Genomic DNA, 15,014 nt, shown 5'->3' on the forward strand with positions numbered 1-15,014 from the left:
AGTCAAGATATAGAACGTTTCAGCATCACAAGGATCCTTCCTGCTACCTATTTGTTCTCATGCCCTCCCTCTCCCTCCATCCCTCAACTCTAGCAGCCACTAATCTGTTCTTCATCTCTATAATCTTGTTATTTCAAAATTTTAATATAAATTGTTATATGTTATATAAAATGTTATATAAATGTAACCTTTTGATTTTGGTTTTTTCACTCAGCATACTTCCCTTGAGATCCATCCAAGTTGTTGTATGTATCAATAGTTTATTCCTTTTACTTATTTTTTGGTAATGTAGTATTTTATTTATTGTGTCCATTAATAACTAATATTTAAGAACATTTACAATATTAATAGAACTTAATCTAAGAGAATTTCAACTTTTTTTTTACATCTCAATATTGGGTATTAATGAGAGTCAAAATAATTATGGTCAAAATTATCGTTTCAAAAACTTATAAATAAATGCTTAGTGTTAGTATGTCTACATATAACTCAGTTTTTGGTGTAAAGTTCTTTGGCTGCAAGAAAGAACATTTGGTTTATTTCACCAAAAGGAATATCTCTTAATGCTGGGATGGCCTCTCTTGGTATTTCTTCTGCTATGGATTTTTAGCATAGTTATCTGTGACTATATGACTGGAGTTGAAATGGAGAGGTACTCATCATGTTAACTCCAAATAAGAGTACATAGCTGGTTACTGAAACCGATTACTATAGGATTACTATAGGATTACTATAGGATTACTATAGGAGGTAGATAGGTAACACAACTGCCCAGTATTTTTGAGGCCAAAAAGTTAAGCCTAAGGGGTTTGGCCAAGATTTAGGAGTAGAAGCCCACAGGAGATACAGTGTGAAGCCAAATTGGGAGCTTAGGAACAAAGCTGTGGTGCTGGCCTGCTGGTGTAGTGGTTAAGTTCCTGCACTCTGCTTCGTGGCCTGGGGTTCGCCAGTTTGGATCCTAGGCACGGACCTACTCACCACTCATCAAGCCATGCTGAGGCAGTGTCCCACATAGAAGAGCTACAACTCTACAACTATGATACACAACTATGTACTGGGGCTTTGGGGAGAAAAAAGAAAAAGAGGAAGATTGGCAACAAATGTTAGCACAGGGCCAATCTTCCTCAAAAAAAAAAAAAAAAGGAACAAAGCCATATATTGCTCTTTCTGGCAACGATGACAGTGAATTTTCCACCATTTTCTCAGTGTCTTTAGACAATGTCAGCGCTAATCCTCTGCACAAGTGCTGCAGGGAGTGGGAGTAGAGAGGAAAAATTGAGGGAAAGGCCAAAGCACGCAATGGTGTCCCCAGAACGGGCGCAGGTGCACTGGGACCCACTCCAGGGCAGCAGACGGATCACATCCATTCCTTTTATCTTAAAATAAATTTTTATTTTTAGAACAGTTTTAGATTTACAGAATTAATGCGAAGATAATGCAGAGAGTTCTCATATACGCCACATCCTATTTCCCCTATTATTAGCATTACACATTAGTATGGTACCTTTGTCACAAATAAGGGACCAATCTTATTAAGATTAATGGATACAGTCTTATTAACTAAAGTCCATACTTGAGATTTCCTCACTTTTCCCCTAATGTCCTTTTTCTCTATCAGGATCCCACCCAGAATACCATATTATGTTTCACGGTTGTATCTCCTTAAGATCCTCTTGGCTGTGACTGTTTCTTAGACTTTCTGTTTTTTGATGACCCTTCTGAGTTTTGAGGAGTCCTGGTCTGATATTTTATAGAATGTCTTTCAATTGTGATTTGTCTGATGTTTTTCTCATGGTTAGACAGGGGTAATGTGTTCTTGGGAGGAAGACCACAGAGCACAGAGGCAAAGTGCCATTCTCATCACATCGTATCAGTATGACTTATCACTGCTGATGTTACCCTTGATCACCTGGCTGAGATAGTGTTTGTCAGGTTTCTCTACTGTAAAGTTACGCTTTTTTTTTCTCTCTTTCCCTACTGTACTCTTTGGAAGAAAGTCACAATGCACAGCCCACATTTAAGGAGTCGGGAATTATGTTCCACCCTCTTAAGCAGAATATCTACAGCTTGCAATTCTTCTGTATGGGAGGTGTTATCTAATCTCCCCAATTTATTTATTTATTCAATCATTTATTTATATCAGTATGGACTCGTGAATATTTATTTTATACTTAAAGTTACAATACAATACTACTTTACTACTTTATTCATTTTGTTGCTCAAATTGTTCCAGCTTTGGCCATTAGGAGCTCTTTCAGGAAGGCTCCTACATCACTTTGACATATGACCAAAATTGTGGGGTTTTTGATTTTTGGTTTTGTTTTTTTGAGCATTCTTTTACTTCCTGGCACTACAAGATGCTCTAGGCTCAAACTGTATTTTCCTGTCCCATTCCAAGAATCAGCTTTTTCTCCAAGGAGCTCTGGTTCCTTTTATAGGAGAATAGTATTAGAAACCAAGATCTGGACTCTAGGTATGTTCATTGCTACTGGGGTGTCATTTCTTTTAGGCCCTCTCAGTTGACAGAGCAAACAAATATGGGTGTTTCAACTAACCCATATATATATACACACACATCTAGAAATGTATCTATCTGTAACCACTTGTACCCATATTAAGTTAAACGTGAGTTCATACTGATATTTCCAACTCAAATCCATTACAACATGGATTAGCTTCTTCCCCTTGCTTATCTGTAACCTCTCACTCCAACAACAACCTGGTTCCCATCACCCATCATTCATTTATTTAATTTTTCAATTCCAGTATACATGTATAGTGGTTTCAGAATTGCTAACCCATTCCCCCATGGGAAACAGTACTTACATACAATGCCTTTTGCTTTTAGTCTTATAGATTCCTATCATTTCCAAAGTTACTTAGGTAAGCACCTTACTTTCCTATCCCCTTCAGTGAGATTGTTTCATACATTTGGAATGTATTTATATTCTTTGGTCATATTCTGTATTTCATCATGGGATCTCCAACTTCGTAAATGATTTTTTAAAATTTGCATATACCAAGATTTACTGTTTGTGATACAAAGTTCAATGGGTTTTGAAAAATGCTTAATGTCTTGTATTCACCATCACAATATCATACAGAATAGTTTCACTGCCCTAAAAAAATCCCCTGTGTTTTACCTTTTCAAGCCTCCCCCACATTAAACCCCCAGCAGCCACTGATCTATTTATCATCTCTATGGTTTTGCCTTTTCCAGAATGTCATATAACTGGACTCATACAGTATGTTGTTTTTTTTTTCAGACTGGCTTGTTCCACTTAGCAGTATGCATTTAAGATTCATCCATGTCCTGAACAGTTCGTTTTTTGAAAATTATTATTGCTGTGAAATATTCCACTGTATGGATGTACCAGACTGTTTAGTCATTCACCTATTGTAGGACATTTTAGTTGCTTCCAGTTTTTGGAGATTATGAATCAAGGTGTTATAAACATTTACATGCAGGTTTTTGTGTGGCCATAGTTTTTGAATCAGGTGGGACATCAGTTTTCAAATCAGGAGCAGGATAGCTGGATCATATGGTAAGACTATGTTTAGTTTTGTAAGAAACTGTTTGTTTTCCAAAATGGCTCCACCACTTTGGATTTCCAACAGCAATGAGTGAGAGTTCCTTTTGCTCCTTATCCTCTCACACAGTTGGTATTCAGTTTTGGATTTTTTGTGTGTGTGTGGGAGGAAGATCAGCCCTGAGCTAACATCCATGCCAATCCTCCTCTTTTTGCTGAGGAAGACTGGCCCTGGGCTAATATCTGTGCCCATCTTCCTCCACTTTATATGGGACACCGCCACAGCATGGCCTGACAAGCGGTGCATCGGTGCACGCCCGGGATCCGAACCCGAGCCGCCAGCAGCGGAGCCCATGCACTTAACCGCTATGCCGGGGGGCCGGCCTGGGATTTTTTTTTAAAGCCATTCTAATACGTATGTAGTGGTATCACACTGTTGATGTAATTTGCAATGCTCTAATGGCAAATGATGTTGAATATCTTTTTCATATGCTTACTTACTATTTGTAGATCTTCTTTGGTGAGGTATCTATTCAGATCTTTTGTTCCTTTTTTAATTGGGTTGTTTGTTTTCTTATTGTTGATTTTATAGACTTATTGTTATATATTCTGTATAAAATTCTTGTGTCAGATATGTATTTTACAAATATTTTCTCCAAGTCTTTGGCTTGTCTTTTCATTGTCTTAACAGTGTGTTCTGCAAAGAAGACTTTTTTTGTTGTTGCTGAGGAAGATTAGCCCTAAGCTAACATCTGTGCCAATCTTTCTCTATTTTGTATGAGGTCGCCACCATAGCATGGCTGACAAGTGATGTAGGTCCCCCCCAGGATCTGAACTTGTGAACCCAGGCTGCTGAAGTGGAACGCACCAAACTTAACCACTACACCACAGGGCTGGCCCAAGAAGATATTTTTCATTTTAATAAAGTCAAACATTAATTTTCCTTTCCTGGATCATGCTATTGGTGTTATATTTAAAAAATCATTACCAGGGGCCAGCCCTGTAGTATAGCGGTTAAGTGCGAGCACTCCGCTGCTGGTGACCTGGGTTTGGATCTAGGTGCGCACTGATGCACTGCTTGTCAGGCCATGCTGTGGCGGTGTCCCATATAAAGTGGAGGAAGATGGGCACAGATGTTAGCCCAGGGCCAGTCTTCCTCAGCAAAAAGAGGAGGATTGGCATGGATGTTGGCTCAGGGCTGATCTTCCTCACAAAAAAAAAAACCTCATTACCAGACCCAAGGTCATGCAGATTTTCTCCTATGTTTTCTTCAAGAAGTTTTATAGTTTTGCATTTTACAATTAGGTCTATGATGCATTTTTTTGTGTGTGTGTGAGGAAGATCAGCCCTGAGCCAACATCCATGTCAATCCTTCTCTTTTTGCTGAGGAAGACCGGCCCTGAGCTAACATCCTTGCCCATCTTCCTCCACTTTAGGTGGGACGCCACCACAGCATGGCCCGACAAGCGGTGAACCAGTGCGCGCCTGGGGTCCAAACCTGGGCCACCAGCAGCAGAGGGTGAGCACTCACCCGCCATGCCACAGGGCCAGCCCTTGAGTTACTTTTTATATAAGGTGTAAGGTTTGTATCTAGGTTCCTTTTTTTGCACATAGACACCCATCACCATTTGTTCAATACCATTTATTGAAAAGACTATCCTTTCTCCATTGAATCACCTTTGCCCCTTTGCCAAAGATCAGTTGGTTATATTTGTGTGGGTCTATGTCTGGGCTCTCTATTCTATGTCATTGATCTACGTGTCTATTCTTTCATCACTACCATGTTGTCTTGATTGTCGGAGACTTATAGTAAGTCTTGAAATTGGGTAGTATGAGTCTTCCAACTTTGTTTTTTTTCATCAGTAATTGTTTTGGCTATTCTAAGTCCTTTGCATTTATGTATAAACTTTAGAATCAGTTTGTCGTTATCTACAAAATAGTTTGCTCAGGTTTTGATTTTGATTATATTGAATCTACAGATTAAATTGGGAAGAACTGACAATATTGAATCTTCCAATCCATGAACATGAAATATATCTCCATTTATTTAGATCTTTTTTGATTTCTTTTCATCAGTATTTTCTGATTTTCTCCATATATGTCCTGCACATATTTGGGTAGCTTTATACCAAAGTATTTCATTTATTGAGTGCTACTGTGAATGGAATTGCTTTTTAAAATTTCAAATCACAATAGTTCATTGCTGGTATATAGGAAAGCAATTGACTTTGGTATATTAACTTTGTATGCTGCAACTCTGCTATACTCACTTATTAGTTCCATGAGGTTTTTTTCTTGGTTCTTTGGGATTTCATATCATCTGTGAAGAGTTGTATTTCTTCCTTTTTAATCTATATACCTTTTGTTTCCTTTTCTTATCTTAATGCACTAGCTAGGAATTTCAGTACAATGTTGAATAGGAATGGTGAGAGAGGATATCCTTGCCTACTTTCTAATCATAGGGGGAAAGCATCCAGTTTCTCACTATTAAGTATGATGTTAGCTTTAGGTCTTTTTGTAGGTGCTTTTTGTCAAACTGAAGAAATTTTCCCTCTATTTCCAGTTTGCTGAGTTTTTATCACGAATGACTGTTGAAATTTTAATTAACTGTAGATTCACATGCAGTTGTAAGAAAGAATAGAGAGATCCATGTACTGTTTACCCAGTTCCCCCCATACTAACAGCTTGCAAAACAATCCACCAATCTTATTCAGATTTCTTTAGTTTAACTTGTACTTATTTGTGTGTGTTTATACAATTTGATCACATGATTAGGTTCGTATATCCACCACCACAGTCAAGATACAGAATAGTTATATAACCACAAGGATCTTTCTTGTTGCCTTTTATAACAAAACCCATCTCCACCCTGCTCCTTCTTTCTACATCACTAATCCCTGGCAACCACTAATCTGTTCTCCATTTCTAAATTTTATTTTAAGAATGTTATATAAATTGAATCATACAGTGTTTATCTTTTTGGATGGTTTTTTTTTTTTTTTTTGGACTCTGTGAGATCCATCCAAGTTGTTTCTGTGTATCAATAGCTCATTCATTTTCATTGCTGCATAGTATTCTATGATATAGAAGTACCAAAGTTTGTTTAGCCATTCACCTGTTGAAGGACATCTGGGTTATTTCCGCTTTTTGGCTATTAAGAATAAAACTGCTATAAACATTCACATACAGGTTTTTGTGTGCGCATAGGTTTTGATTACTCTAGGATAAAAATCCAAGGAGTACAATTGCTGGGTCATATGGTAAGTGTGTTTAGGTCTGTAAGAAACTGCTAAACTGTTTTACAGAGTGGCTGTATCATTTTACATTCTCACCAGTAATGTATGAGTGATTCAGTTTTTCTGCATCTTTGCTGGCATTTGGTGTTATCACTAATTTTGTTTTAGCCATTCTGATAGATGTGTACATACCTTCTTTTGGAACGCCATAAACATCTTTAAAAAATTGAGCCAATACTAATAGCTAATGTTTCCTGTATGCCCTTTAACTTGTGAGGAGACCCAGCTCAATGCATGCGAGGGACTGGAGAGACAAGACTAGAGCATGAAAGGACACCAGTTCCTCCAAAGTCATTCCTACGAGGCTTGTGGTCTCACCAGTAATGATGTGAGTTGGATGTTAAACCCTGAGCTCCTGACAAGGACTTGTGTCAGGGAAATCTCTGTGGAGCTTGGAGGGAAAAAACCCCAATAATTCTGTAGAAGGGTTAGAGAAGAAAATCACTGTCTGGATCTGCCAGAGGCTCAAAGTCGGCTGTTTGAAACTCCAGATAAAAGGAATGGCATTTACTCTCTGGGTCTCCAAAAACGGATTCAGATTCTGCCTGTTTTGCAAAGAAATAGGACAAAACTAATGAAGGCCCACCTGTGGCAAAATGGGACTGATTTTCAACCTGAGAGAGCAACCTATCCCTTTTTAGTGGATTCTGTTAAAGAAGATTCCTAGATTATCATCCAAGTTCAATTCTCTCATTTTCCTCAACTTCTGTCTGTTGTATCAAGCCTAGGGCATTAAGTTCCATTCACTGACAGTTGTGAATATGGATAAAACCATGTTACTGTACAGTTATTGGATCTCAGTTATCTAAAGAGTAGACGGCCTTGATGTATCAAAAATATTTGGCTTTCAAAAAAGTAACTCTTTCAACAAAGGTCAGTTTTGTCTGGAATGACACAGAACACTGTGCCCAGGACCTCAAAGAGGCAGAATGCTATCAGGGGACTTTCCGTCCTTCCTGGCATAACTTTCTCCACCTCTGCCCTTCCTGACCTTCACCCCAGGGGGCAGGGGACATCTATTGTCCACACTCTGGTATGATTTTTCAAAAAGTATTTATTTATACCCCATCCTACTCCAAAAAAGCTTTGAAGAAATTAAAACATTTTCCTATGTAAAACAGAACCAAAACTAGTTAAAGGGAGCAGAAAAATAGATGTGGCCAAATTAGTATTTAGCATCCACAATGATTATATTTTGCTTTAAAGAATGCTCTTAGCTTCTAATACTCAAATGCAACAACACTCTTTCAGAAAACCATCATTTGACTTTCCCATATGATGTTTTCAAAGTTTTAGGTTTAATTTATATGCCCATATTTTCCATTTCACTATTTTATTCTTCAATTACTGAGCTTTTAGTGGCTTATCCATTTAAATAAACATCTTCAGAAGGTTTTTCCAGCAGTCTAAGACTCCAGCAGATGGCTGTTAACCCTTCTAGAAAACTCAACAGACGGCCCCTCAGTTGCTCCCATGCACAAGCATTATTCACCTCCAAAACTTTCTGATGATAACTACAAAGATATGATAAAGCCAGTTTCTCAGAGAGAAAAATCAGCTCATGAATAAACATATACTGAGGTACTCCTGTTACTATACGCTACCTGAAGGTAGGGACCTCATCTCTCTCGTCCACTAATGTGCCTCATACAGTGCCTAGGACATAGTAGAGACTCAAATATTAACTGAAAATTGTCAAGTGGGGCCGGCCCCGTGGCGTAGCGGTTAAGTGTGCGCACTCCGCTACTGGCGGCCTGGGTTCGGATCCTGGGCGCGCACTGACACACTGCTTCTCTGGCCATGCTGCGGCCGCATCCCACATACAGCAACTAGAAGGGTGTGCAACTATGACATACAACTATCTACTGGGGCTTTGAGGAAAAACAAAAAGGAGGAGGATTGCCAATAGATGTTAGCTCAGAGCCGGTCTTCCTCAGCAAAAAGAGGATGATTAGCATGGATGTTGGCTCAGGGCTGATCTTCCTCACCAAAAAAAAAAAAAAAGAAAGAAAGAAAATTGTCAAGTGCCCTCTCTGAGCAGGATTTTCAGACATTTTGGGAATACGCAGAAATAAAGGATTCAGGTCTCCTCTCAGACATTTTGGGAATATGCAGAAATAAAAGATTCAGGAGTTCATGACCAGTACCCTCTCACACACCCACCCAAGGCCCATCATGGCACATATATCTATATAATGGTAGGTGAAAGCTTAAACTTCCTATGCAAAGGCCTTATAGAGGAGCCAAGATTCCCTTTGTGGTCCCCATCTTTTCTGGAGGCCACAGACACCCTACACAGGCCCATCATGTGGAACTGGGAGGGCCATATCCACTGAAAAGCCTTGGCTAGTTGCATGTAGAGATATCCTAGCATGTAGTCACGCCCACAACCACTGAGCCTCTAGAAATGGCCACAATGCCACCATTTCATGATGGAAACACAGTAGCAAGACGTCACATGTGAAATGACCTCTTGGATCCTCTAAATTCTATGGTTGTGGTTTATCCCAGGGCCATGACAGGGCTGCCTCAAATTGGGACCAGATCTCCCAAGCCACAGGCTTTGCTATCCCTCTGGACTGTGTTAATTCTGCCACCTGACTTCCCAGCTGCTGCCCTATCACCTTTTCCAAATACTTAAGTGCCCATTAGTTTATAGTGCTGCTTAGATGCTTTATGTCTGGCTTCTGCCCTCTCAGGCAACAGGCAAATGTTTAGGGTGGGAGAGCCCATTGAAAGACCAACTAATAAATAAACCATATGAGATACACACATACCATGCTCTAAAACCCTAATCTGAGAGTAAAACCCCCTCTCCGTTTAACCAGACCATAATACTTCTCTTTTTGATAAATACACTAATAGAGTACAGCAAGTTTCTCAATCTTAGCACTATTAGCATTTTGGTCCAGATAAGTTTTTGTTGGGAGTGCTGCCCTGTGCATTGTAGGATGTTTAGCAGCATCCCTGGCCTCTACTCACCAGATGCCAATAGCAGCCACCCCCCAAGTGTCTCCAAACATTGCCAAATGCCCCGATTGAGAACCACCGGAGTAGAGTAAACAACATAATCTAAAATCCAGGCCTACAAAAAAAGCCAATGAATACATCAACCCAAAGCTGATGAAATTTGACCTAGAAAATAGGCAAAATGTCAGTAATTGATGGATCTCGCAACTTTTTGTAACTTGAAATTTTTTCCAAGCAAAAAGTTCTTAAAAAAGAGTGAGAAAGAGAGAGAGCTTGGATTCAAGCTTGATTCTTTTTTTTTTTTAGCTTTATTGAGATATAATTCACCTACCATACTACTGACTCACTTGAAGCGTAAAAGTCAATGTTCTTTAGTAAGTTCACAGATTTGCACAACCATCACCACAATCTAATTTTAGACATTTCCATTCTCCCCAGAAGAAATCCTTTACCCATTAGCAGTCACACAGGTTGCTCCCAGGCAACTACTAACCTATTTTGTCTTTGTGGATTTTCCTATTCTGGACATTTCACATAAATGTAATTGTAAAGGTAATAAATGTAAATGTAATATGTGGTCTTTTGTGACTGGCTTCTTTCACTTAGAATGTTTTCAAGGTTCATCCATGTTATGGTATGTATCAATCATTCCTTTTCATTGTGGAAAAATAGTTTTTGGTGAATGCATATTTTCATTTCTCTTGGTTATATACCTAGGATTAGAATTACTGGGTCTTATGGTAACTCTATGTCTATGATTTTGAAGAACTGCCAAATTGTTTTCAAAAGTGACTGCAACATTTTACATTCCCACCAGCTGTATAAGGGTTCCAATTTCTCTGCATCCTCCCCAACACTTCTTATTGTCTGGCTTTTGCTTATAGCTATCCTATCTCATTGGGGTTTTGATTTGCATTTCCCTAATGACTCATGATGTTGAGCATCTTTTCATGTACTTATTAGCCATCTGTATATCTTTGGACAAACGTCTATTCAAATCCTTTCCAATTTTTAAAAAATTAAGCTTTTTATTACGAGGTAATTGTAGATTCACATACAGCTGTAAGAAATACTATAGAGAGAGTCTATGTATCCTTTACTCAGTTTTCCCCATGTAACATCTTGCAAAACTATAACACAATATCACAATCAGATATTAACATTGACAGTCAAGATACAGAACACTTCCTTCACCCCTAGGATCCCTTATGTTGCTCTTTTATAGCTACACCTACTTCCCCCCTTCCCCCACTCCTCCTTACCCCTGGCAACCACTAATCTGTTCTTCACTTCTATAATTTTGTCATTTAAAAGTGTTACATAAATGAAATAATACAGTATATAACTTTTTGAGATTGGTTTTTTCCACTCAGCATAATTCTCTGGAGATCATTCAGGTTGTGTGATCAATGTTTCTTTTTACTGCTGAGGAGTATTTCATCATATGGATGTACCAGTTTGTTCAACCATTCACCTGTTGAAGGACATTTGGGTTGTTTCCAGTTTTGAGCTATTACAAATAAAGCTGCTATAAACATATGTGTACAGGTTTTGGTTTGAACACACGTCTCAATTTCTCTGGCATAAATGCCCAGGATTGCAATTGGTGGGTTGTACGGTAGTTGTTTGTTTAGGTTTTTAAGAAACTGCCAAACTGATTTCCAGAGTGGCTGTACCATTTTACATTCCCTCCAGCAATGTATGAGTGATCCAGTTTCTATGAGTGGGGGAAGGGAGACGCGGTCCTCTCTGCTGTGTATGCCTGTTATGGAGCTTTTGCAACAAGGGGCTGTGAGACAGGGGTGAGAAAACTGGCAGCCTACTCATCCTGGGCAGACTGAGAGACTCTGAGGAGGAGCCCCTGTCTTCTTGGCTGCACTTGTATGGAGTATAATGCCCAAGGTAGAACTTCCAGAACATGAAGCTGGGAGAAGGGGTAAAGGAGCTTGTCTATGTCTCAAACGCCATAGCCTCTTCCTGTTCTTACTGAGATGTAGTAGATTTTCTTGAATGAATGTTTCTTCATTTGCAGTATGCCCTTAGGACAATTCCCAGAGACTTGTCTCCCAGAGACAAATTGTTTGCTGGGGAGAGGTCTGCTAAACTCCTTACTTTGCCATTCTGGAAGTCCCAACCCCTCAAGCTTGATTCTTTTTTTTTTTTTTAATTTTTTTTTGTGAGGAAGATCGGCCCTGAGCTAACATCTGCCAATCCTCCTCTTTTTTTGCTGAGGAAGACTGGCCCTGGGCTAACATCCATGCCCATCTTCCTCTACTTTATATGGGACTCCGCCACAGCATGGCTTGCCAAGCGGTGCATCGGTGCGCGCCTGCGATCAGAACTGGCGAACCCTGGGCTGCCACAGCAGAGCGCGCGCACTTAACCACTTGTGCCACTGGGCCGGCCCCTCAAGCTTGATTCTTGATGTGACCAAGAGTCTGACAGAGGGAAAAATCCCCCATCTTGCCAAAAAGTTCTAAATTCCCCAAACAGTAGATCACCCCAGATCCTCCTGTGGCTGATGACAGCTGGAAGTGCTGTCACCTCTCTGCAGTCTCAGCAACCCACTAGGTTTGCAGAGGTGCACTGCCCAGACAACTTAGGGCTGGCCTGCCTTGACTAGGAAAACACAGATTTCTTTTTTTTTTCCTAAAGGAGATGGGATATGTCAGATCATGTAAAATGGATTCATGATGGAAGACTGAAGCTAGTACTCCAATTTTACACCAAAAATACCGCCAATTCCAGAAGCATGTTGTCTTGATGCACTCAGCCGAGTGGCTTATTAAGCTAGTCACTGACAGAGGAATCAGTAGATCAGGCTAAAGAAGTAAGGCAGGGACAAGCTTTTTTTTTGTTTTTTTTTTAGGAAGATCAGCCCTGAGCTAACATCCGTTGCCAATCCTCTTTTTGCTAAGGAAGATCAGCACTGGGCTAACATCCATGCCCATTTTCCTCTATTTGTTTTTTAAGTGGATAATACAGTAACATGGTTCACAGAATGGTATATAGTAGGAAGAATTCCTGTCATTCCTGTCCCTCTGCCACCCAGTTCTCTTCTTCCAACAGGCCATCCATGAAACTAGTTTCTTATATATCCTTCCAGGGATATTCTATAAAAGCAACTACAGATACATATCTTATTTTCCTCAGAAGGCCTAGGGTTGAATCTCAGTTTTGTCCCTCTCAAAACTAGCTATGTGATCATGGATATGTAACTTCACCTCTTTGAGCCTCAGATTCTTCACCCCAAAAATGGGAGTAATAGGGCCAGCCAGGTGGGGCAAGCGGTTAAGTGCGCGTGCTCTGCTGCGGGAGCCCGGGGTTCGCCGGTTCGGATCCCGGGTGTGCACCGACGCACTTCTTGGCAAGCCATGCTGTGGCGGCGTCCCATATAAAGTGGAGGAAGATGGGCACAGATGTTAGCCCAGGGCCAGTCTTCCTCAGCAAAAAAAAGAGGAGTATTGGCACATGTTAGCACAGGGCTGATCTCCTCACCAAAAAAAAAAAAAAAGGGAGTAATAGTACCTACTTCACAAGGTTAGGGTGAGCATTAAGTAAGACTATGTTTAATGGTATTTTCTACATAGAAAAGTGCTAAACCAACACCAGCTGTTGTTCTAATGGGAACAGCAACCATGTACCAACAGTGAGGTGGAGGCTGGCTGTACTCAGTAGATGCTCTGGGTCAGGAATTGGTGGTGCTGAGGAAGTACCCAAAGCTTGCGGGAGAGAGAACATGGGCCACAGGGAAACTCCAATATGGCTGAAGTAGGCATGAAATAGGTTCTGACTGGTTTGCAAAGAATGAACTTTGGGAAGCCAGTGACAGACAAAAACCACTCTGGAAGTGGTTGGAGAACTTTTCCACCTGTCTAGCATCCATGGCCTGAAGGAGCCAGCAGGGTTCAAGGCTAGCTGAGGCTCTAATAAAGAGAGGCACCGTCTCCCAGGAAGCGGCATACTTTTAGACCAGTGACAGTGTTGGGTTTAAGCTAAAATAGACTTGGGCATGTTGGGGCCTTCCAAAGACCATCCAGAAGGGCCTATTCTAAAGATCATCCAGAACCTAATTTATAATATGGCCAACTCAGGACATCTGACGCAGGCTCAGGCCAGGAATCACAAAATTAGGACCCAAATTGAGTTAAGCTTGCATCTGTTGTCAACTTTTTCCTTTTTGGCAGAATAAGTGCAGCAGCAAGGAAAGCAAGAGAAACCAGAGGGTGATGATAAGGAGTCCAAAAAATGTCTTAGTTCTTCCTATATCTGGGTTACCACCTTGGAAACACCCTAAAGGGAGTCTGTCCTAGCTTTCATTGTCCCTTCAAACCAACTTCAAAGGATCGTAGAGATGGTGGAGTGAGGGAGATGCCAACACTCTCTGAATAGGATGTGATGGACAAATCTCTGCCCAGGAGAGATGAGAGAGGTGTGTATAGCTGGAAGTCAGCTGGGATGCAGGTGGAGAGGAAGCCAGTCAGAGGCTGGAATTCCCATTGCTGATCTTCTGTTTTTTGAGGAGTTCTACATGCAACAAGATGAACAGTTACCTGCCATGAGGGCTACCTCTCAGGCCACAGATTCTGCAGCTTTAGCAAGCCTCTTACTAGTTCTGGCTGAGGCAGGTAGGCCTGGCAACTGCCTGAGGTTGGTTAATGGCTGAGAGAGCACCAAGTCAGACTCCAGAGACCAGCAGAGCTGACTGTCCCTCTGAAGTCTCAGAGATTGCTTTTAACAAGATGAGGCGTTTATTTCAAAGCCAAAATCAACTCCAGTTCCTAAGGCTGAGAAGTCTGGGTCACTACCACTCTAGCCTCAGGGGCACTTCCCAGGATAGGTCTGAAGCTTCCTGTCATGAACTCTGGTATGTTCTAGAAGCATTCCCTTTTCTCTTTCTCTCTGACTCTCTGACTCTCAGAGATTAAATAAGGAGTTGAAGAAGAAACAGAGAGTTTGAAAGGGACTGTATCTGTGGAGGACTGAGGGTGAAGAGGAGCAGGATTGGAGAGTGAAAAAGAGGACTTTACCTTTTTGTTATTGTTTGCCTTTTAATAATCATTTGCTTTTTTAAAAAAAAGGTGTCTCTGCCTTCTTTTTTTTTCTCCCAACTTTTGTGTGTGCGTGTGTGAGGAAGATTAGCCCTGAGCTAACATCTGTTGCCAATACTCCTCTTTTTGCTGAAGAAGACTGGCCCTGGACTGACATCTGTGCCCAT

General features: G+C 40.6%; 1 pseudogene; it reads right to left on the reverse strand.

Moving 5' to 3' along the window:
• Positions 1-417: 417 nt before the first annotated feature.
• LOC131411670 (phosphatidylinositol N-acetylglucosaminyltransferase subunit P-like) lies at positions 418-1,543 on the reverse strand (annotated as a pseudogene).
• Positions 1,544-15,014: the final 13,471 nt, after the last annotated feature.

The sequence above is a fragment of the Diceros bicornis genome, chromosome 12, assembly GCF_020826845.1.
Source record: "Diceros bicornis minor isolate mBicDic1 chromosome 12, mDicBic1.mat.cur, whole genome shotgun sequence".
In the NCBI taxonomy this organism is placed as follows: domain Eukaryota; kingdom Metazoa; phylum Chordata; class Mammalia; order Perissodactyla; family Rhinocerotidae; genus Diceros; species Diceros bicornis.